The sequence below is a fragment of the Rhipicephalus microplus genome, chromosome 2, assembly GCF_043290135.1.
Source record: "Rhipicephalus microplus isolate Deutch F79 chromosome 2, USDA_Rmic, whole genome shotgun sequence".
Taxonomy (NCBI): Eukaryota; Metazoa; Arthropoda; class Arachnida; order Ixodida; family Ixodidae; genus Rhipicephalus; species Rhipicephalus microplus.
In genome coordinates this window covers 43,982,370-44,005,882 of record NC_134701.1, presented here as the reverse complement: position 1 = coordinate 44,005,882, position 23,513 = coordinate 43,982,370, and the positions used below count along the sequence as shown (strand labels likewise).

Below are 23,513 nucleotides of genomic sequence, written 5' to 3'. Positions count from 1 at the left end.
TTTTATAAGCAAGTGATTGGACTGTAGAGAATGCTGATTATAAGTTATGTCGTAGGTAACCTAATAAGCGATTTGCAGGAATTGGTTAGTCGGTGAATATGATGGGTCCAGAATACGTCCGGTCACGAATTTGCTGAATTTCGAGGGAACAGCAGCAACTCTCTCATTTGCTCGTTTGCCAGCTGTGCGTGCGTAAGAACCAATGAGGAAAAATACTGGGCACAATATCAGTACCCTGATATGAGGCGCTTCCATGTTGAACGCTTTCATACATGCTTACGATTAGATCTTGAAATTGTGTACTCCACAGAAGAGTCACATACGTATGGTAAAGCCAGCATGCCACTTGCAATTATACGCATGCTCATTGTATTATTGACCATCAATTGTATTATTGACCATCATTCGAAAAAAGCGATAATATTGTAAACATAACCGATATGTATGGCCAAAACTTTGGACGCCCGGGAATGCAGCGCAGTTCGGAGCACATGTCACCACTACGGAAACGCGCGACAACCCTCGAGTCATGTGGCTAGTTTTTTCTCACAGTAAGCACACTGAATGACTCATCGCGCGCTTCTCTTGCGCCAATGCTCATTATCGGATTATTTCTCACGGCGGAACGTAATATTTTAAGAGTTTACATGAATCCTATGTGTAGCAGTCCATGTTTACAATGCGTTACAACCGCCAGAGTTCACCGTAACAGCAAGTACACGCCGATTTCAGCAGAACGAAAACACGGGATCCCTCGCTGTGGTGTGCCGTCAGCTGTTTTCACGATACCATCAGAGATTCCACAGATCACAAGTGACGGTGACACTCGCAATGCCGCCCGAAGCGCTTGTTGCTTGTTCCTGGCAAAATAAGTCTATTTGTTTTGCTTATTTGCATTCTCGACAATATTATTTTTAGTTTGCCACCTGAGGTTACTTAACTTGACCCCACAACCTCATTTTCTTTGATGTGCTTCAGTGTCCCTCTTCGAGGGTCCTTTTAAAAAGCTTGTTGAATGCTGTACTCAATCTTGATACTTGCTGATCAAGTTAAGAAAAACTTGTAGATTCTCGAATGAGCCAAGGTGCTTTCAAAACACATGGACACCGTAGACAAAGCTGTAAACGAGAAGGTAGACGATTGGTCGGACATGGAGCATGACAACTTCAAGATGGTAAGCCACCGCAAAAGCAGAACTGTGGGTATTTCGGTGATTATATCCCCTGTAGAGAGCGAAAAAGACTTACGCCAGGTGAAACCTATTGCTTCACATTCTGCGGTGGCATCTGTTATTGGCGCTGAGCCAGTTCGGAGTTATTTCACTGCTCAAGGTTCACTACTGCTTGACGTAGCCACTGAAAATCAAGTAAATGCGCTTTTCAGGTGTGGCAAGCTGTGTGGTGTAGAAGTTAGCACTAGTCTTCCTAATGTCTACTTGCGAAACACCTGCTTAATCAGAGGTGTTCCGAAGCGGTACACAGAGGCGGATCTTCTCGCATACACGAAACACCAAGGCGTGATTCACGTCAGGAGGATTGTGAGAAGAGAAGTTTCTTCGACGAATGAGTTAGACCCACGGACGTGGTGGTACTTGCATTTACTCCAAACACCGAGCGACCTCAGACTATATACCTTGGCTTCACTTGACATGAAACCACTGAATACACAGAGCAACCACCGAGGTGCTTTAAATGCCAACGTTTTGGTCACGTGGCGAAATTCTGCAAAGGAGAGCTGTGATGCAAACGCTGTGGAGGTCCACATGACTTCAAAACTTGCAAGGCGGACTTTAACTGCGCAAACTGCAATAGTGACAATCCCGCCACTTATAGTGGGTGCCCATTACGCGTGAGTGCGCTGCATAAACGAAAAGCCTTTCTTACGGGGCCTAAACAAACTAAACAAACTATTTCGCAATCAGTTGCTCAATCACCTGAGGATTTTCCTCCATTGGTGAAGGAAAGAATATCAACTAGTCCGAAGAATGTACGTGAGGCGCAATCGAAAGAATGCTTCCTGAAAACACCGGACAATGCGAGTCAAGCAAAACAAGGAGCCATGCCATCTGAGCCTACTCGGAACATTTCTACAAGCTACCCATGCTAGAGTACTGAGACAAGACTTTGAGTAGAAAACAAAGGGACATGAGAAAAATATCCATGACACTGCGGAGATTGTTCGTGTCCTGTTTGCCGCTCTACGTTATCACCTAGCGACAATGCCACCAGGTACTGCGAAGACCATGCTGCAGGCCGTGCTGGCTCTAGAATCAGTGCTGCTTGGTTGTTTCGGGCACAACCAGCAGTAGGATGTCGAAGGCCAAGCCTGAGTGCACGTCAGATCGCCGAAAAGTGCCTTTCATATTGCAGTGGAATTGTGCAGGTATTGTTTCTCGCATGAATGAACTACACCTGTTTTTGAGAGATTATCAAATTTTGATCTCGGCTCTGTCGGAAGCCGGATTACCGAGACAAACATCAATCACTGGATATGTCACTTACAAGAATCCCACCATAACGACTTTCCCAAACGGAAGCGCCGCTGTATATATACGAAGAGAGATACCACACATAGCACTCAAGGTAGCGGATTTGTGCACAGATGTTATAGAAGTGTGTGCGATCAGAGCACAAATAGGAAACCGCAAAGTCAGAATTGCATCGGTGTATGCGTCTTCTCACAAGAAAATTTCCACCGAAAAGCTTTTGGAAGACCTGTGTCATCGTTGCCCAGCTCTGCGCATCATTTGTGGTGGTTTCAATGCGCATCACACGTTATAGAGGGAAAAGAGTTCGAATGCACGTGAACGTTGCCTGGGACAGGTTATTGATAAGCTAGACTTAGGCATTGCAAATGATAGCTATGTAACATCCTTTAGGCCCCCAGCTTGTACATGTATTATTGACTTGACGTTACATTCAAGTGACGTTCAACTCACGTGTTGCACAGCTCCGGGCAGAATGGGCAGTGATCATTTCCGTATGTTGATCAATGTTGCTGGCTAATAGTTGACGGTAGCTTAATCCTGCAAAGCAACTAATTACGATCGCTACCGAGAGCATCTAGACCACCGATCAGGGGATATGTTTCAGGTTTTGCTGGCGAGTAAAGCGGCTGCAACCACTATATTTAAGATACCTGCACATTTCTCAGCCTCGAACTTTAAGCTCTGTGAGTTGTGTGCGGCCAGAAGAAGGGCAGAGAAAAGGCTTATGCAAAGAGGTGGTGAACCTGCTACTAAACCTCAGTTCAACAGACTTGATACAGCAATACGGCGATAGAGCAACAAACTTCGGAAAAAACAATGGGCAACGTTTGGTGAGAGTTTAAGTGTATTTAATCCACTGTCTAGCATATCGCAAGTAGTAAATAGGGCCAGAAGCACGCCCGAGCCTTTGAGACCATTTATTACCCTCGCGTTCTTCAAGGATACATCAGTGCCATCTCTAGCCGAAGAGTTTGCTGGCGTGTATATAATTGGAAGAGAAAGTGAACCACCTAACCCACTTACGCCTCATTCTACATCTGCCATCGATGAACATTACACGCTGCGGGAATTTACGTTAGCGATAAGTTGTCCCCGTCGACGCTGTGCTCCTGGACCTGACGGAATTACAAACCAAATGATCTCAAGTCCGTCTGCAGAATTGAAGAGCAGGCTTCTGATGCAATTAAACTATGTTTGGGAGTCGGGAAACATTCCTCAAGCCTAGAAAATGGCCTGGGCCGTTCCAGTGCTGAAGCCAGGTTAAGACAGAACAGAACTGGCATCATAGAGACCAGTATCGCTAATTTTGTGTGTAGCGAAGCTGATGGAGAAGCTGGTCTGTGTTTGGCTGACATGGCGGATGGAGAATCACAAGGCCCCTCCAGCATGTGTAACTGGGTTTCGGCAACGGTTGAGTGCACAGGACAACATCTTGGACTTGGTGAGTCACATAGAACACCATCGAGCATACGGCTTTTCAACTCTGGCAATATTGCTGGACGTTTTAAAAGCATATGACTACGAGTACCAAGGTGCGATTATTTGTGGTCTTGAATCTCTGGGAATAACGTGGCACCTTGTACGCTTTGTTCAAGCGTTTCTTAGTGGTCGCTCGATGCAGGTGAAGCTAGAGACAGTGCTCAGTAGCTGAAGAAAATTCCCCAGAGGAGTGCCATAGGGCAGTGTCCTGTCTTCAATGTTATTCAATGTTGCTGCAGCTGGTTTACCTAATGCTCCCAAGACTGTAAGCAAGGCGGTACAGATATCAATTTATGCTGACGACATATGCATCTGGCTGTCTGGATATCAGCATAAGCGATTGGAAATGGATGGCCAACGAGTTCTACTCTCCGCACAATTCTATTTTGACTCTATTGGACTAAGAATATCCCAGGTATGCGAAGACAAAAAACAAGGATGACATATTAGTTCCTGATGTGTAAATTAAGCAAGTTAAGTACATGAGATTCCTTGGAGTCACACTAGACACCAGGAAGGATTGGCGACGGGCAGTAGACAAGACAATGTAAGCGCTGTCACCCCATGTAAACATTCTTTGAAGGATGGCAGGGACAAGCGTGGGGAGCAGCCCAACATCCATGACAAAGGTACACGAGGCAGTAATTATCAATCGTGCGTTTTTCCAAACGCCTCTGATCTCCCCTAGTGAGTCACAGTATGAACGGCTGGGAAAACGTCATCGTAAAGGCCTGAGTTGCTTTGTGAGTGCCAAAGTTTGCAGCTAGCATAAAGGTGCTTCATGAAGCTCGTCTTCCGCCGTCACGTCTTCTCGCCTTTCAACGACTGCTGACACAGCTTTGCTGACTTGGCGAATCGAGCCAAGGACGAGCACTACTCAGTCGCCTTCGGCGACGCACGGAATTGCAAGATTTCGTGGCCTTCAACATCCTTCGCCATTTTATCATCGTTTTCCCCAAACAAAGACAACTTCGACAAGACCCACCTTGCTTCCATGAGGATGTTGACTGTCGGGTGACAATTCCACGGATGCACAGCAAGCGTTTTACATCAACAAGAGAAGTACGCTCTTTGGTACTTGAATATATTGAAGAAAAGTACGCCGATCATTTGAAAGTTTTCACCGATGGATCAGTCGACATAGTGTGCGGAGCAAGTGCTGCAGCGTTTGTGATCCCGTATCTAAAGGCGTCCTGGACAGCGCGGCTTGAGTGCGTTGTTTCATCGATGACATGTTAAAGCGTGGAAATTCAGGCAGCCCTGGAACCCCAGGTGGTCGAAATTTCCGGAGCCCTCCACTACGGCGTCTCTCATAATCATATAGTGGTTTTGGGACGTTAAACCTTACATATCAATATCAGGCAGCCCTGAAGGAACTGAAGTTTTGTACGCAGCAACAAATCGTGCTGTTTTGACTCAGTAAGCCCGCTTTGCAGACGCTAAAACATGAATTGCCTTTGGATCGCTGCACTGAAAGATCATCGCGAATCCTTAAAGACCTGTATGGCATTGATATAAACGTTACGTTTCAATGGATTTCACCACATGTGGGTATAGCGGGTATGAGGCGGCTGACAGACTTGCCCGGAGTGCTATGGCGCTTACACCAACGAAAAAGGCTCCCAAAGACAATCAGTGTATTTTACAAGAAGCTGTCAATAAGCATTTTCAGTCGTTATGGCTGACGCCTGACCAGCCATGTGTGACAAAAGGGCTATCAAGGGAAGAGGCCTGCTTGCTTCATCGCATCCGAAAGGAATCAGTGCGAACACCAGCATGGCTTCATAAGATCAGACTCTCTGCGACGCCCTTGTGCCCAAAGTGCAAGGAAAACGGTAATTTGGAACACTATTTGCTTAAATGCCATGAGCTGAAGAAGGAACGGCAAGGTTTATTCGAGGAACTGCAACAGTTAAGCTCGCCATGTGATAGCGTGACTGATATTGTGTTTCCACGTGGTTCATCGATCTTCAGGAAAAAGGTGTCGTGACTTCTCTTGAATTTTTTTATTGCTACAGATCTCGCATGTGACTGCTGATAAGTGACAATTGTGTTTGGGGTATAGTGCAGCGAGATAGAGTACCGGTGCAATACTGCACGCGGAATAGCACAAAGGTCACCATCTTATGCAGGCTTACGTCGTGCTATGCACGATTTTTATTTCGAAAGCCTGCTCGTGATTCGTTACAAAACAAGCAAAGGACATTAGCTACAATTAGAAACAGAAAACTGGGTGGGGCGATTGCCTACAAATTATGCAAGGCTAGATTCGCCGGCTACCTACAACATCCTTAACCTTAACCAAGCAGAAACATTTATTGAACTATTTTTACATCGACTATATTGTCAGCCGAGTCAAATACATCAATAGCGCTGAGCACGCTAACGACAACCTTATGCTAAAATTGGCAGATACCACGTATAGTGGGAGTAGATGATATGCGAAGCACTAACAAGAAATGTTGATATGTCAATTTCAAATCAGCAGAACGTTACGAGGCAGAGGTAGATATTGCTGTGCATTGCTTCCATGTCAGAATCATCATTTTTGGACTTGTCATTTACCTTCATCGTCTATTCACATCACGTAGTACCAAATTCGGTATATGTGGAGCTAGTGAAACGGCCACGAAGACGCCATGACCATAGCATGTGGTCATGTTTACATGGCACGCATGTCATGATCATCAAGTTCGAACGTGTCATTTACATTCGTCGTTCATTCGCATGAAGTATTACAAATTTGAGTATATGTATATTTAGCGAAATGGCCGCAAGCGCATCATGAGGGTGGCATGTAGTCATGTGCTTACATTGCACGCCTCTCAAGGTTATCATGTTTGCAGCTGTCATATGCCTTCGGTATCCATTCACGTCCCGTAATACGAAATTTGGTCTATGTGAAGCTAGTGAAACGACCGAGAGTGCACCATGAGTGTGGCATGTAGGAATGACTTACATGACATGCATATTTTCGCGTTAGGGTCTCTTATTATGTTCCCCATGCAGTCATGTCACACTATGCCAGTTGTGAAATATGTCATGTGACCGAAAGCACCGCAAGAGCAGCAATACCATGAAATGTGATTCACGACAATCATGGCATATGTCATGAATTTCATGTTACGACTAGTCACCACTCCCCGTAACATACTTATGTTATGCCTTCGATACCATTATCGAAACAGCCAGTAGAGCTAAATCTCGTAGGTGTCTAGATAGATAGACAGATAGTTGGATAGACAAATAGATAGATAGATAGATAGATAGATAGATAGACTCAAAGTAGTCAAAGTTGTCTCAGAAACGCTTCGCAATAAATATTCTAATACACGAAGTCAACATAAAAACAAACGTAAGGTAACGTGAAGGCGACGTCGCCAACGCTCTACTCACTCACCACGAGGGGCCCACGGGAAACGATCTATGGCGCTATGCACTACACGTGAAACAGACTCGCCAATCTTTTCAGTCCGGTCTCCTAGCCTCACCACAAGGCGTCACTTCTGGTGCTACCAAGCTAACCATAAAAATGATGAAGGTGAACACCACGTGCTAGTGCTGCACCATCTACAACTCAGCGGCTGTTAACCCTGATGGTGGCCTATTCGTGAGACACGTGGGCGCCGTTAGGCACGAACGACTTTATAGAGGGTGATAGCACCCCCAAAAAGCTTCTGGAATTTAACCATGGTGCTGCTTGAGTATTGAAGTAAGAAGGCTGCACGTACATCAGTATGTCCTCATCCACGTAGATTTGAAGTGGACCTGGAAACTGCAACCGAGGCCTTGTATATGTAACAGGGTCGTAGTCCAGCCACATGGCTTCCCACGGAACGAACTTGTCGGGCACTGGAAAACGCTGTATCTTCGTCCCCGGATATGGAGATTGGCGTGAGATATAGTGCATGCTTGCTTGTGTTGGCATAGAAGTGCTCAACGACGTTGGATCTGCGTAAGTGAATGATGATCAATTGCATTATCATCGCTTACTTGATATTACTAGTCAAGAAATTCGTTACTGCCATGCGGAAAAGCACTGTCGCAAGTCTAAATTTGTGAACGACAACAACTGAGAATAAATATAATATCAAGACAGAAAAGTGTTCGTTTATTTTGAAACGTGTGTTACTGCCTTATTTGTTTTTATAAGTTGGAGAATATTTGATAGACAGCATAGCCAGAAAACTTATCCATTAGGAAAGCATAGCTCACACAACTTCATATAGTTCAATTTCTTTTTGCCCCACAGCTGTGGTCTAGTGGCTAAGGTACTCGGCTGCTGAGCCGCATATCGCAGGATTGAATCATGGCCGCGGAGGCTGCATTTACGATGGAAGCAGCAATGCTTTAGGCCTGTGTGCTCAGATTTGTGTGCAGGTTAAAGAACTCAAGGTGGTGAAAATTTCCGGAGCCTTCGACTTTGGCGTCTCTCATAATCATATGGTTATTTTGGAATGTTAAACTTCACATATATTAATCAACTAATCAATCAATTTCTATTCAAAATACCAGTAATACTTTTATGATGATCTATATTATATTTGCGTGTTAAGTAGCAACGTGCAAGAATAGTCCAAAATTTTTGCATAGCATGCAGTGCTGTGAATTATGATGTTGTGAATTTGATGTGGGGGTGGGGGTAAAAAAATGAGCGTCTATACAAAAAAAAAAACGAGAGAATTGAAGACAGAAGACACGTGAACTAAGAACGGCGTAGCAACAGAACGGATAAAAAAACGCATGTTTATGCATACCTATCAATCCAGTACTCGCGGGAGATTACGTGAAAGAAGATTGTTTAGGCTTTTGAATATTATTTCATGCATGCTAAGTGACAGTTGGTTTTCGCTATCGTATGTCATACGCTATCAATATGCCATGCCTCAGTTATGAGAAGTGGTTTCTTTTTCCTGGGCCTGTACGAAACAGCATATGTGAAGTTTTTTTCGTAATGTATACTCTTTAGATTGCCAAATTAGATTAGATGATGAACCTCCGCTAAGAGTTCTTCAGTGATATCTTCTTAACACAATATTTCGCCTATTACGTAGAAGCAGTCGCAGCTTGAGGAGCCTAATTTAAAGCACTCAATCACGCTAATCAGTAAATTTGTTAGCTAATTTCGTGATCTCGCTGATTTTCATATCGCCCCGTAATCACACGCTTGTCAAGAATTCGCTGGCAACCACACTTTTTACAATGGTCCGCGAAGTGCTCGAAACGGAGCCTTTTACAGAGTAAGCGTGCTCCCTCAACCAATCAATATGCATCGGCCTGTTTGTTAGGCTAGTTTAACAGAGCCCGCATGTGAGCAATTTCTTGTATAAAATCGCTAAAACACGCTCCACATAGCGCGTAGCGTGTTTCTCAGTGCCTGCTTTTTTTCTTAGGTCTTTCAATGTTGACCTTGCAAAATAGATTAGCGAAACTTCTGAAATCAGGAAACAAGCATTCTGTTACTAATTACCGACCTATTTCACTTACTTCTATACCATGCAAACTTTTGGAGCACATAATTTTCTCTTACTTGGTCAACTTTCTAGAATCAAAATCGTTCTTTAGCACGTCACAGCATGGATTTAGGAAGTCATTCTCATGTGAAACACAGTTGCTTTGTTTTACCCATTCGTTACATATCATTCTAGATCGGAGTTCACTGGTCGACTGCATCTTTTTAGACTTTTCGAAGGCTTTTGACAAGATTAATCATCACCTACTACTATATAAGCTTAGGACCCTTAATATTGATGGCGGCATTCTTGCTTGGATCGAGTTTTTCTTAATTAATCGCTCACAATTCGTTGTTGCTAACAACTACAGCTCACCCTCTTCTCCCGTTACTTCTGGTGTGCCCCAGGGTTCTGTGTTGGGCCCTTTACTATTCCTTATTTATATTAACGATTTACCCGATGTTGTAACTTCTTCGATTCACCTTTTCGCCGATGACTGCGTTGTTTACCGAGAAATCTATCTAACTCTGACGCTAGTTCTTTGCAAAGTGACATTAATAATATTGCCAGCTGGTGTAGAACTTGGCACATGGACCTCAACACTAACAAATGTAAAGTTTTACGTATCTCACGAACTACCCGACCCCCTGCTAACTACATCTTAAATGACGTTGATCTAGAGTCTGTAACTTCGTATAAATACTTGGGGATTCATGTAACATCTGACTTGAACTGGAAACATCATATTACTTATGTTATTAACAATAGCAACCGTATGCTAGGGTACCTACGACGCAACTTCAGCCGTGCCCCTCAAGCCGTGAAACTAACCATGTATAAAACACTAGTTCGTCCAAAACTTGAATATGCATGCTCCATTTGGGATCCTTTTCAACTGAACTTGACTCACTCGCTTGAAATGGTACAGAATAACGCAGCACGCTTCATTCTATCTAACTACCATCGCACTAGCAGTATTACGTCAATGAAACGGAGCCTTTCACTACAGTCACTTGAATCACGTCGCAAAGCATCTCGTCTCATACTTTTTCACAAGATAATCAATCATCCACTTTTGAAAGCTCAGTTCATTACCACTCCTGCCTATTGCTCAGCTCGTTTAGATCATCAACATAAGGTACACGTAATTAGCTGCCGCACTAACACTTTTCATCATTCCTTCGTTCCACGCACATCCAACGACTGGAACCACCTTCCCTCAGACATGGTTTCCATTTCAAGTCACGACTTGTTCTCATCTACAGTACAGAATTACTTACGTGATAACACGTGAAGTGTATATTGTACATATATATTTTTGTACTCTGTTTGCCCCATTCTGATGATACTTACACGTACATTCATTGTACTGCCTAACATCGAATTTTCATGTTTTGTAATTTTTATTATTTTGATGTTACTATGTTTGCTCTTGGTTATAGTTTTTTTTTCTGTACCCCACTCCCCTCTGTAAAGCTATGTGCGATTGAGGGTAAAATAAATGAAATGAAATGAAATGAAATGAAGCCGTCCACATTCAACAATTTGGTGCTTTCTGTGTTAGCGTACATTCGATTTTTCTTCACGGCTGTCAAATTATGTATCTAGGGTCCACTGATATGACTGGCTCTAGATGAGGTAGGCCACTTGGCATATGTATGTGAGATTTTTCTCATGTTGCGTAGTTATGCGCAGATTCTGTTTTCCTATATATTGACGCTTATTTTCAATCAACTTTAGTTGTTAGTTGAGCACTCTGTTCTCGTCTCTTATATTCCCTCTTGTCTTTTGCGCTTTTAAGCACTTTCTTCGTTTACCATGCAGCACCAATAAGCCCAATCAAGTACTTTGCTAATTTCTCATACTATTTTCGTGTTCTAATGCGCCCATTTTAGGATGGGACTTCCTCTCTTCAGCTTCCACGGTGATATCATGCCGTCTGAGAATAATTCACACGGCAAACACAGCGATTTCTTCAGGTAATAATACGCACAGCCTCCGCTTTGTCGCGGATGCTGATTGCTCCATTCCTCCAGGCCATGAGCATATCAGGAGGCTGACGTCCGATACGATCATTATTGCGGATCTGGTTCTTGCACCATATGAACGTTACATATCTGGTGGCCTTATTATTGCTCCTAGCCCGGTGTGGTTCTATGGTCGTAGAGCGTTGGTCGCAGCAGTCAACCCCACTTCTTTTTCTGTTGCGCTGCTCAAGGTCACCACCGTGCCTTGCTTTACCGACACCGAAACAATTTCTCTCGTGCCCCGACGGAACCACCATCTTAAGCTACTAGCACCAATAACGACGATGCTACGACAACTGCTCTAACGGCCGCAATAAACATCAATCTCTCGGCAGTGCGAAAAGAAGCAGTTTTAGCATTACGTCAAAAGCACAGCGCTTCCTTTGTTGTCTGTACCAAGCTCTTAGGCCGTACAGCCATCGCTGTGCATCGCATCGAGATTCAAGGCAATAAAATTGTACGCCACTGCCCATATCGTGCTTCTTTTTTTGAGCTTGACTTGAAAACCACGACTGCAACGTCATGCTTTTCGGCTTGTGTAAGGCCCCTGCCACGTTCGAAAGCATGATAGACATGGTTATTCACAGCCTTTGAGAAAAAATTGTCTTTGTTGTCTGGTGACATCGCCATGTTTCCCACCCCTTTTAGTCAGCATTTTGAGTGATTGGACAATGTATCGTCGTGCATTCGCAACGCTCGACTTCAGCGAAACACGAAGAAATGTCACTTCGCCAACGAGAACCTCAAGGTTGTTTTCGGTCATCTTGTCAGCAAAGATGGCGTTCGGCCGGATCCTGTAAAGATTGCTGCTGTGATAAGCTCTTCTCGCCAAGAAACTTAAAAACGCTTACGCGTATTTCCAGGTCTAGCATTCTACTTTTGCCACTTCATCCGCCACTTTGCTACCATCGCCTCGCCAGTTCACAAACTACTGATGTCAGGATCTGCCTGAACGTGGCTCGACGACTGGGAACGGGCCTTTCAAGCCATCGAACGCACCCTAAGGTCCGACTCGGTACTCTGACATTTCGACGAGAACACATTCACTTGTTTACATGCCGACGCAAGTGGCCAAGGAATCAGTGCAGATCTTCTACAATGGGCTGACACTTCGCGAGAGAGAGTAGTTGCCCATGCCAGTCGGGCTCTCATGGCTGCCAAGTAGAACTACTCCCTAACAGAACAAGAATGGCTTGCTGTCAAATGGGTAAATAACAAATTTCGACCATATCAATGCGGCCGCCACTTCACAGTAGTAACAGATCATCACGCATTATGTAGGCCATCTTCAATGCAGAACTTGTCTGGTCATCTGGATTCTTGGCTACTCCGTCTGCAAGAATAGTTTTCACATCATTTAGAAGAAACGTCAAGATGCAGACGCTCTCGGTCACTTCCCCCAGCCACCACCACTGTTCAGCCCCTTTGCTCCATGTGTGTCACGTGGTATCGACGCTGTGTCAACCACTACATTACCCTTACTAGCGGTTGCTGGCATGCTGGCTTCGAGTATCTACGCTCAGTATGCTTCACTTCAGTGTGATTATCCGTACTGAAACTGCACTATTAGCAGGTCGCCTTCTCCTAATGCCAGATCACGTCGACAACTACGGCAATTTACGATGGACGACAATGTCCTACGACGTTATGTTTACACTACTGATGCACATCACTGGGTTCCAGTTCTTCCATGTTTTTGAAGTCACGAAGTTCTCGAAGCCTTTCCTGACGACTGATATGCAGGCCATCTGGGATATCCCGAAACAGGCGACCACGTCAGGCAACATTTCTACTGGCCTGGTTTCTCTACCTTTGTGGCTCAGTACGTTGTGTCTTGCCGTTTGTATCAACGGCACAAGCGGCCAACATCAAGTCTTGCTGGTATATTGCTGCTAATCCCGTGCCCCTAGATACCCTTTTTTATTGTTGGGATCGAATTAGTCGGCCCTTTTTAATCACGCCAAGAGGACATCGATGGGTAGTGACAGCAGCCGATCACCTAACGCGGTACGTAGAGACGGCTTTTTTACGCACAAATTCTGCCTCAGGTGTCTCCGATCTTCTTCCCAAACGCCATTGTGTTACGTCGTGATGAATTTCACGTTCTGTTCAATGTTCTTGGCAAGACCTTTTTGTTCACAATCAATGAAAACCTCCTATGGACTTATGGCACAGTGCACAAAACAACGTCAGCCTACCACCCTCAAACTAAAGGGTTGATAGAACGACTTCTGCGCACAATAATAGACATGTTAGGGATGCATACGGACCCCAGCATGACAACTGAGACAATTTCTTTTCTTTTGTGACGTTTGCCTACATCACCGCTGTCCAACGAATCACTGGCTATTCTTCTTTCTACACCGCGTTCAGCCGTGCACCAATATTGACCACTGACGTATTTTTCTTGAATGCTTCGAAAAACCCCTCGTCAGCCATATCCTAGCAGTTCACCTCAGGAGTTGGAGAATGTACGCAACGTGCACGCCTCAACATAAAAGCTCGTATGCAAGATCGAAAAGATCGCTGCGACAGCTCTAAGCGCGATATTTTGTTGAATCCTGGGGATGAAGTCCTGCTTTTGACGCCTAATCGTACTCCAGAATTGTGCAAAAAATAACAGTTCCGGTATATTGGGCCCTAGTTAATTAGTCAACAAACGTCATCAGAGAATTGTCGTCATTCTCTTCGGGCCTTATTCAGACCATTGTTGTTCTACATCTCAGATTGTTCATGTTTCGCTTTTTAAACCACTCATTGAATGGCCAGTGGCTCCTAAGACGCGGCCGAGCAGACTGCTTGCAAGATGGAGGGGGGGGGGAGCATTAGTGTGAGCATTTTTTTTTGCGCTTCGTCTTGCCATCTATATATACTGATCATCACACTTAGGCCAGCGTTGTGGGAATCTGGCTGAGCGAATAAAGAAGAGTCTTGCTTCCTCAACGTTGCTTTACAGTATAATGTGTCACAACAAATTGAAGTGGGTGTTTCGCGGTCAAATTGCCTACCTTAAATGAAGGGTGCGTATTACTTAGTCCGCGCGGCTCTTCGCAAAGATATAAAAGCCGGCAGTGGTGCTCACTTTGCCCAGCCCCATGGGTGCGTTTGCGCACGTGCGATATCTTTGAATATTAAGGGCTGCGTTCTTGTAATAAACTGTTATTGCATCGCTATATGTTAACGCGGATACATAGCTGCTGGTGTTGGTGTCATGCTAGCGAGGACAAAGGAAGCTCGAGACATTGTTTTGTCTGTTTCTAGCTTCTATTAGTGGCACCTGTTGATGCTTTGCGGTAGCTAGTCATATCTTGCTATAAAGAGAACCATCAGACCGTTAATTGAACTTCATGCATCGTGAAAGTAATCATATGATGGTCGTTAGCACGCTGTTGCAGCACTTAGGCGCACTCAGGGGCTGCTATGTTGTCGTTACCAGGCTCATAAATTGCGATATGATTGAATTGTGTGCGAAACGCAGTGAAGATAGTTTGAACAGTTAAGCACAGATGACTGTTGATCGTGATCTATAAATTTTATAACTGGACCAGCCTTAGCCTATATATAAAGCTCATGTGACACCAGTATCACCCGGTGTACCACTGTCACGATCAATCCTGATCAAGTTAAAGAAAATAGATCTGACCGCATCACGATCAAAAGGGAACGTTTCATTCCGGTTCTAGAGCTTCTTTAACACCGGTGTCACCCGGAAACATTTAATCGCGATCAGTATGAATCCGTATAACAACGGTCCGGATTCAGCCCTGCTACAAGTTTACTTATATTCACGGTCAGGTGGGATCGGGGTCAAGACTATCATGATCTGCGCATCGCAATCCGCATGAGAGATTGCAATCTCGTTGTCGTCTGCGCCTCTTTGCCGAGCTAGTTGAAAGCACAATAAACAAAAAATGAGCATAGTTTAATAAACGAACTTCAGCTAGATGCTTATAAAAAGCAAATTCTAAGCTGTTAAAGCTGGAACAGTATCTGAAATATTGCGTAATTTAGGATTCGTATCGACCACAAGTGATTACTGGAGGGGCAGACGACAAGCATATGTTCGTTGTTTTCCGCGCTTCGCTCAACTCTCACACCGTTGTGGCTGTTGGAGCACCTCGAACGAAACTAATTATGAGTGTCGCAAGTCCTTCAACAACATCGCAACGTACGCGCACTTCGCGGTCAAACAAAGAGACTTTTGCAGTAACTTACCACTGCCGAAAGGACACATAAAAATGACGTGTTATTCCGAGTAATTCTTCCAGAGAAGGGCTCTTGGCAGCAAGCCGTAGGGTTTTTTTTGGCAAAAGAAGTTAAAACTTCTCGCAATTAATAATCCATTCATGGTAAAAATTTTTTTTCATGTCACAACATTTTTCAAAGAGTGCCCTCATCAAAATTTAGGTGCTTTTTTATAGACATGAAAGACTTGTATTACTCTCCTCCTCATGATGCTTTGTACTCGTGTATAGATCAATGTATCGATTAGCTGTGTGACATACCTTTTCAAAATGCAACTGGAGTTAGTGTCAGTGGTTTTCTTGCTCTGCTACCTATCTATATGACCTCTACCTATGTAGAATGGAATGATGATGTGTATAAAATCACTGGTGTGTCCATAGGATCTTCGATTGATCCGGGTCTGAGCGATCTGCTGTTAGCTAAGTTTGACAGGGACATGAAAGAAGCGCTGAACTGAACTGTGACTATGTTGTGAGCATATTCAGGTTCGTCGATGACTACCTGGTAGTTTTCAAGTGTGACGCAGCCAGCATAAGTGAGGTTTTATCAGTTGTATTAGCTGCTTTTAGTGAGTACTTAAGTCCACTCGGCCTGACGCACGAAGTGCCGACAAATAAATTCATTCGCTTCTTAGACTTGAAGGTCATGTTTAGCGCAAACCACGCATGCTGAATGTATGAGCCTAGGACTAAGAGACCGTGTTTCGGGGCGAAGCTCCTCAAAACGGCAACTGTTTGTCCCTGGTAGCAGTCGTAGTTGTGGTTTGTAAACAGTCTTACGTTTTGACCTGCAAGGTGGTGCCGGTGGGAGACTTCTCCTGTGCGTTGTTGAACAATAAAAATTCGCAGCACCACGTTAACTAAAAGCCGAATTCTCCTGTCTCTAATTCTTCCTTATCAGCCATTGCCATGCACATTGATCACTATCTGACAAGAAAGGGTTGCTACGTTATACTCGCTGGGCGTAACCTCCTTGGTTTTAAAAAAGGTTTAGCGAGTGTTGAGCTGCAGTGCCATGAATACAGTGAACTAGTATATACCATGAGCTCGAGGTGCTTAAAGGTGGGAAGTAGACACGAAGCGCAAACCGTATGAAAGTGTGCGTGTGCCACCACTCGCTTAGTCCTTGAAATGACTGCTGGATGACGGTGCTTCCCTTATGGGGAATATATGATTAAATGATGCGAGATGGTGGTACTAGGAGTGTTGAATAGATGGACGAACGGACGCACAGACAGATGCATGGACCGGCCCACGGGTGGCTGCACGAACGCATGAACGCATGTAGAGACGCAGGGGTGGATACATAGACGAACGCAGGGAAGGGCGCACAGATGGACGTGCAGACGCACGAACAGACGCATGCACGGACGGTCCGATGGAAGCATGGACGGTCACACAGATGGACGCATAGACAGATGGAATCAAGAACGAATGGACGGACGGATGCTTTGCCGCACTCTCCATCATTCACTCCGTGGATATGCTGTCATTTTTTGCTTTTTCAATCGGCACACAGCAAGTTGGTGAAGAGAGGCATAGTCAACTCTTGCTTCACTAACGCCTTAAATAGATCCTGCACTCATATGATAAACACAAGCTTCCAGATTGAAGTGGGTCATCTAAAAGAAGCTGGCTATCCAGATTCGATTCTTGTTTCTGTAACAGAAAATATAAAAAAGAAGGAAAAGTCCACCAGTGGAGAGAGTGCTGATCACAGGGACGAAGGCAAACGCGACAAAATCGCGGTGATCCCTTGCATGCACCAGTTATCACACTGGATAAAAAAGGTCGGCCAACGCTTAGGCATGCAGGTTGTTTTTTCAGCCCTACACAAACTTTCCCAGCTCGCCAAACTGACATGTGCAAACAATAGGCCTGAGCGTTCCTGAAGTATCAGGCACAAATCCCAGTTTGTCAGATTTGCCAAGAATGCAGTATACAAGATTCCGCTATCATGTGGTGCGTGCTGCATTGGGTAGAATAGGAGGTGCCTCAACGAGTGCCTGCGCGAACAAACACTAATGTTCGCAATGGCAACGAGGGCTTCTTGTCTCAGCATGTATGGAAGTCTGGTTCACATGCGCTGTTTAAAAATACAGTTGTGTTAACAGGCACAAAGATGATCACACACGTATGATTGTTGAAGCAGAAAGGATGGCTCAAGAACCTGACATTTGCGTGAGCAAGCCATGGGTTGCCCTCCTTGATAAGAAGCTTCAATTAGTGGCTAATGGCGCATGCATGTTATTCATCTGATTTCTGCCTCGTGCTTCGCGTATATGAAGTCTGACGTTTTTTTCAAATGCTACTTTCCTTCCTGTCTGTCCTTCTTCTCTTTTTTCCTGGTTGGTATTTATTTATGCAATGCGGGATAAATAAACCTTCAGTTGACAGTCTGCGCTTGTCGTTATCTTTTTCCCGTCCGTGTTTTCTACCATGTAGTACTCTTAGATAATCATCGTTTTACTGGTGTACATGTTTGGCCGATGCGGCGGCTTCCTGTTCGTATGTGCCTTGAGTTACGACACTTACCTTGGCACACGAAGTGACGTACCAAAATGTATTTTCACTGGTGTTCGTTTTGAAACTTCTGGCGTTTTTTGTGACATATCAGTGGCCCTCAAAAGCGGCATATGCACTGTACAGATTTGATTCTTTGGCAAAGGCCGTGCCACGGCCGACACGTAAAATCTTTAAGGAATCGTTTGCTTTCTCGTATGTGTACTAGGTTCGTGTCTTCTAAGTACCGGACCTACTGAAGTTGCCCCCTGAATATTCATGACTATGGGTTTTGGAAAGGCTATGAGGAAGATCATCGCGTGGAAGTTCCCCAAAACGCCCTTATTTACCATGCTATTGGGCGATTCCAAAACCAAGTATCTTCAACAGTATTTTGAGCCGCTCGACGATGGGGCGCTAGTGTTCGTAACTCGGAGCGGCGCTTTGACCAGCGAGATTCATTTGTTGCTGGACTTAGCACCACAATCCACGGAACCCCTAATCCTTCATATAGGTACGAATATCGGGGACTTCGTGCTCAGGAGGCGTTGCTTCTGTAAAATACAGGGATGCGCTCGGTTACGTCGCAAGCGCCCATCATAGATAAAGCGGATACATGCGGGCTTGATTTTACGAAGAACGATGAGTCATCCCCGAGGTAGCTGGAACCTGCCATTGATACGCCACTGCAACGAAGCAGGACAACTCAACCACCTTGTTCATGACTTTTGCCGAAAATAGAGACTGGTATTTTATGTGAACCACCAATGTGAATGGTTTTTGCAGCTGATGGATTTCAAGTTTTGAGGATACAGAACAGCTAGCATGCCATGTTAGAAAAATATGCTTCCACACCCCGAAACATATGGGCTCGTATATGTGAAGTGACTGCGTGCCTATTGTGTAGTCACCTGGTATATCCGCTGCAAGGGGCTATACTGGTAGAAGACCTCCTATTGTGCAGACCCCATAAGCAATGCAGTGATTCCACACAGGCGAGTAAGCTTGAAGCATTCATCTGAGCAAGACACAACATACGACCCGTCTCAATGAGCTGTCCCTCACCTATCATCAACAATCAAAATTACGTCGGCGTATCACTCAAGCTACAACCTACGAGGACAGGGTGGTACGCCCGCCAATGAAACGAACTTACTAGGAAACACTAAATTAGGCAAGAGTGCTTACCATAATGCATTTCACCATTTTATGAAAATACAAAAAGTTATCGGAAAACGTACTCACTGTGAATTACATGCTTCCACTATGAAAATGTACGTCGCAAATGCTACTGCGCCTAAAGGTTTGCGCCTGGTTTTAAAACCTGCGCTTTCTGAAATGTGGAGTCTACATTTTTCTTGGTAGAATGTTACGCTTAAGCAAGCTTATCATGAATTAATATTTTTGTTTCCTATCATTATGAATCGTTCGCGAAAGTTCTTGCTAACAAGGAAAAACAGCTTCGTGCCAAACATGTTGTTAGCAGTGACGAAAACAGTGCACTACATTCGTATGAGCAGAAAAAGTTGATGAATAAGTGTATCAAGAAGAAGAAAATGACTCGAGATAATATTCTAGGTACATTTAATTCCGAACCACATAGAAGCCTTGCTGGCACTGAAGTTGAAAGTGCAGGCACACAACAAACCTTTATAGAGAATTTATCAGGTTACTGGTTAACGTTTGAAGATTGCAGAGTTTTGTCACGAGGGCTGGTCTTTTGTCCCACAACTGAAGGCTACAGTTTTTTTTTCAGCTCATTGCTCATCTTCACAACTTCGAAAGAAACATGCGATTGAGCGAGTACTCCTTCAATCGCTAATAATAAAAAAAATCTGTTACTTTTCACCTACTGTTTAGGCTGGACTCCGTCTTCACGACGGGATAAATGCCTCGACGTATACGTACAAGCCGTACAGCAGGATATATTTAGGCGCACAAAACTTGTTCGTCATTTCGTCATAACTTCTGATTTGAAGAGGCTCAGGAAATTTAGGCATTAGCAAGCCGCAGTGACAAAGTAATTAAGCTGGCAAAAAATGTGGTGGAGTTGTGGTAATAGATGCTAACAGCCACATTGATGAAGCTACAGGCAACTTTATGACATACTACAGACGCCTTAGCAATGACCTGAAACGAACAATTACAATGCACTTTCAGTGATGATGTGGCCGACCTTGTGAAAAAACAAACCAAATCGCTCAATCTGTGTTACGATGCTTATTCTACATGTGCCCGGTGAAGGGTTGGTGTTGCACCCTACCTAAAATTCAAAGAAAACTATCCTGGTTGACTGATTGCGTCCGGAAGGGGCATGGCTTCTGAGAACAACTCGCGCTACATTGATAGCATGATTTGTTAGAATCCCGTCACAATATCTTATATTTACGACAAGAACAATTTTTGAAACGACATCAAGGATTTAGATATTCTTGATGACTGGATTTTTCATGATTCTTCATGTTTGCTCTATGTACACCAATATTCCGCATTCCGATGGTATCCGTGCTGTTGTCTGCAGGTGAAACTAGTCTGATCTCGACAAAGCAAATGTTTCTTTCACACTAGCGAAGCTTCTGAAGTTCAATCTCGAATTAAGCAATTTCGCGTTCAATGGTCAGCTCTACGTCCAGGCTAATGACACTTTTATGGGTACTAGCATTAGCCCCAATTACGCAAACATCTTTATCAGTCTCTAAGAAAATGAGTTACCCCGCCTAGGTGGTCTAGTGGCTAACGTACTCGGCTGCCAACCCGCAGGTCGCGGGATCGAATCCCGGCGGCGGCGCCTGTATTTTCGATGGAAGCAGAAATGTTGTAGTCTTGTGTGCGCCGATTAGGGTGCACGTTGAACAGCTTCGAAAAGTACGATTAATCTGATGTTTGAGCACATTCAGGAGTTGTCTGGTTCAGTGCTTTCCGTAGTGTAGCTCTATTCGGACTACATGAAAGACTTCTGGGTTATTCCTGCGTATGGTTGAGCCCACTTGACCTTCAGAACTTACATCGTAATTTTACAGTGCCTAACCGACGAAGTACTTTATAAAGGCTGAAAAGCACCACATCAGGTTTTGAGATAGGCCAGGTGCACGCACAAGCATTCACACCTACACTTTTGCTCCGGAGTTTTACTGTACGTCTCTCTGCTTCCAAATAGTCGCACTTTCCAATTCAGCGAGTGCCACCACGCGGATTTTTTCAGAAGCTGGGAGACGGGGACTATAGTTTGGTGCGGGCGCTTTGCTGCGAATGGCGAATGCTGGGCTACGAGCGAAGAGCAATCACATGTGTAGCATTCTTATCTCCTAAATGAACTCTGTTTTACTGCGTTCGTGACAATCGACTATTTTGAACAATCTTCTCACATCTAAGCCGCCACGGGGAACCATACATACACCAGTGATACAGCTGCTCGCTCTAAATTTTCAGATAACGTACAGAGTTCCCAAAACGTAATAAAAAATGACCTTCACGGCACCGGTTTTGTTGCAGACTTCAGCGTTTATGGTATGCAGCGGGACTTTCATTGCGCTTGTTTGCTGGCAGAGGCACACGACATGGACGGCCGCACTTGTCATTTTACGTATTTCCGAACATACGACGTGACCAGCGTTAAACGCTGGCTCTCCTTCGACAATACATCTCTGTGTTTCCTTAGCAAGATCAAATATAGCGCTTAGAGATACGAGAGGCCTGAAAGCCGCCTGATTTTCGAGACGCGCACGCTTTCGGGTAGCCTCTATCACCTCTTGTCCCGCTGTACTGAAACGCACTCCGCACCACCTACACGTGATGCAAATTGAGAATGGCGATTTGCGTCGCCGTCTTGTTGTAAAATGATACAATTACTCGTCGTGCCTCTTCTGACATTTCGATGTAAATGCTGGAGTCTACGAGCCCCTCGTTTGAATAGTTGACAGGTAACATCGCGTATGTGGTCGATGTTACCGACCAACCACAAGTTTAAATGGTTTGTAGCGTGCCATTTCAATTATACGGTATTATATGCAAATGTAGCATACGGTAAATTACTGTCCCATGCCTAGTGTTCCACGTCCACATACACGAGGACAATATCAGCGAAAGCTTTATTGAGCCTTTCGGTGAATTCGTTTGTTTACGATTGGTATGTTGTTCTGTGGGCGGTTTAGGTGAGTTTTATTACAGACTGCATCAAACGGGTGGTAAATGCTGTTTCTATGTCGGTAATGAGTGACAACCTACAGTGGACCCTGTCGTAGTGTGATCTGAGTTACGAAAAACTGGGCTACCTCCTTCATCGTTCTTCTTGGGAGAAGTGATGTTTCAGCATATCGAGTCTTGTAGTCTGTTGCTACAACAATCTAGCGCTTTCCTTATGATGACCAAGCAAATGGACCAAGTAAATCTATTCCCACTTGCTGAAATGGCCCTTTTGGTGGCTCTATTGGTTTCAGCAGACCCACTGGTTTCGATGGTGGTATTTTGCGTCTTGGGCAATCCCTGCATGACTTGACACAATGATGCGCCCATAAAATATACATAAGTACGCACAAACCATGGTGTCTCAATTATTTTCATTGAGCGACGGTGCACAAACACAGTAGCAGCACGTATTCATCACAACGAGCGTAGAGGAGCGGTGCACGCCGGCACACAAGCTTCTTATCGCCGGCGTACTAGGCCTTTTCGAGGAGCACGGCTATCCGATAAAACACAGCTGGCGATCACAGAACACATATCCTGTGCGAATTTCGTCGTCATTTCAGACACAAATGAACACGTTACCGCTATCTTACGCGGACGGGGCGGTGTATGCATACTTCCAACGAAAGACCACCGTCCGGGTTTTCTCGTGCTCACCGGCAGCCGCTTGCTGGTTCCGTCTGCCTCGTATTGGGTTCGCGCTACGTGTTTGAGAACAGTTGGTGTATGAGGTGGGCAATTCGGGCAGCACATTACTCACGCAGAGATCGCCTACTGTGGAACAAAATATATGTGATGCTTCTTGCACCTGCCCCGGCGACACACTACCACTGGCCACTGGCGGCCGCGGCTCGGTGCCGCCGACAGAGTGAAGCACTTCGCTTATTGCTTCTGCGGTAGGCAAGCACGGACGATGACACCAGATTGATTTTGTTACCACTGGCACATATTCGCGATTCGGCTCAGAAGCGAGATATCCGCGACGTGCAGGTTCGGAGGCGCTCGGAAGCGCACTGTCGTTTGACGATGTAGGAAACACGTGAGATCCATCAGCCCAACCAGACACACAGATACCGAGCTTCTTGCACCGTCTGTCTGCAAGGCACCACCGCCGAGCAAAAGCCAACAATTTTTC

The 23,513-nt window shown here is 44.8% G+C and overlaps 1 pseudogene; it reads right to left on the bottom strand.

The window, feature by feature from the left end:
• Positions 1 to 7,571: 7,571 nt before the first annotated feature.
• The window catches only part of LOC142788947 (transient receptor potential cation channel subfamily M member-like 2), a 1,303,464-nt pseudogene continuing 1,287,522 nt past the window's right edge, over positions 7,572 to 23,513 (bottom strand).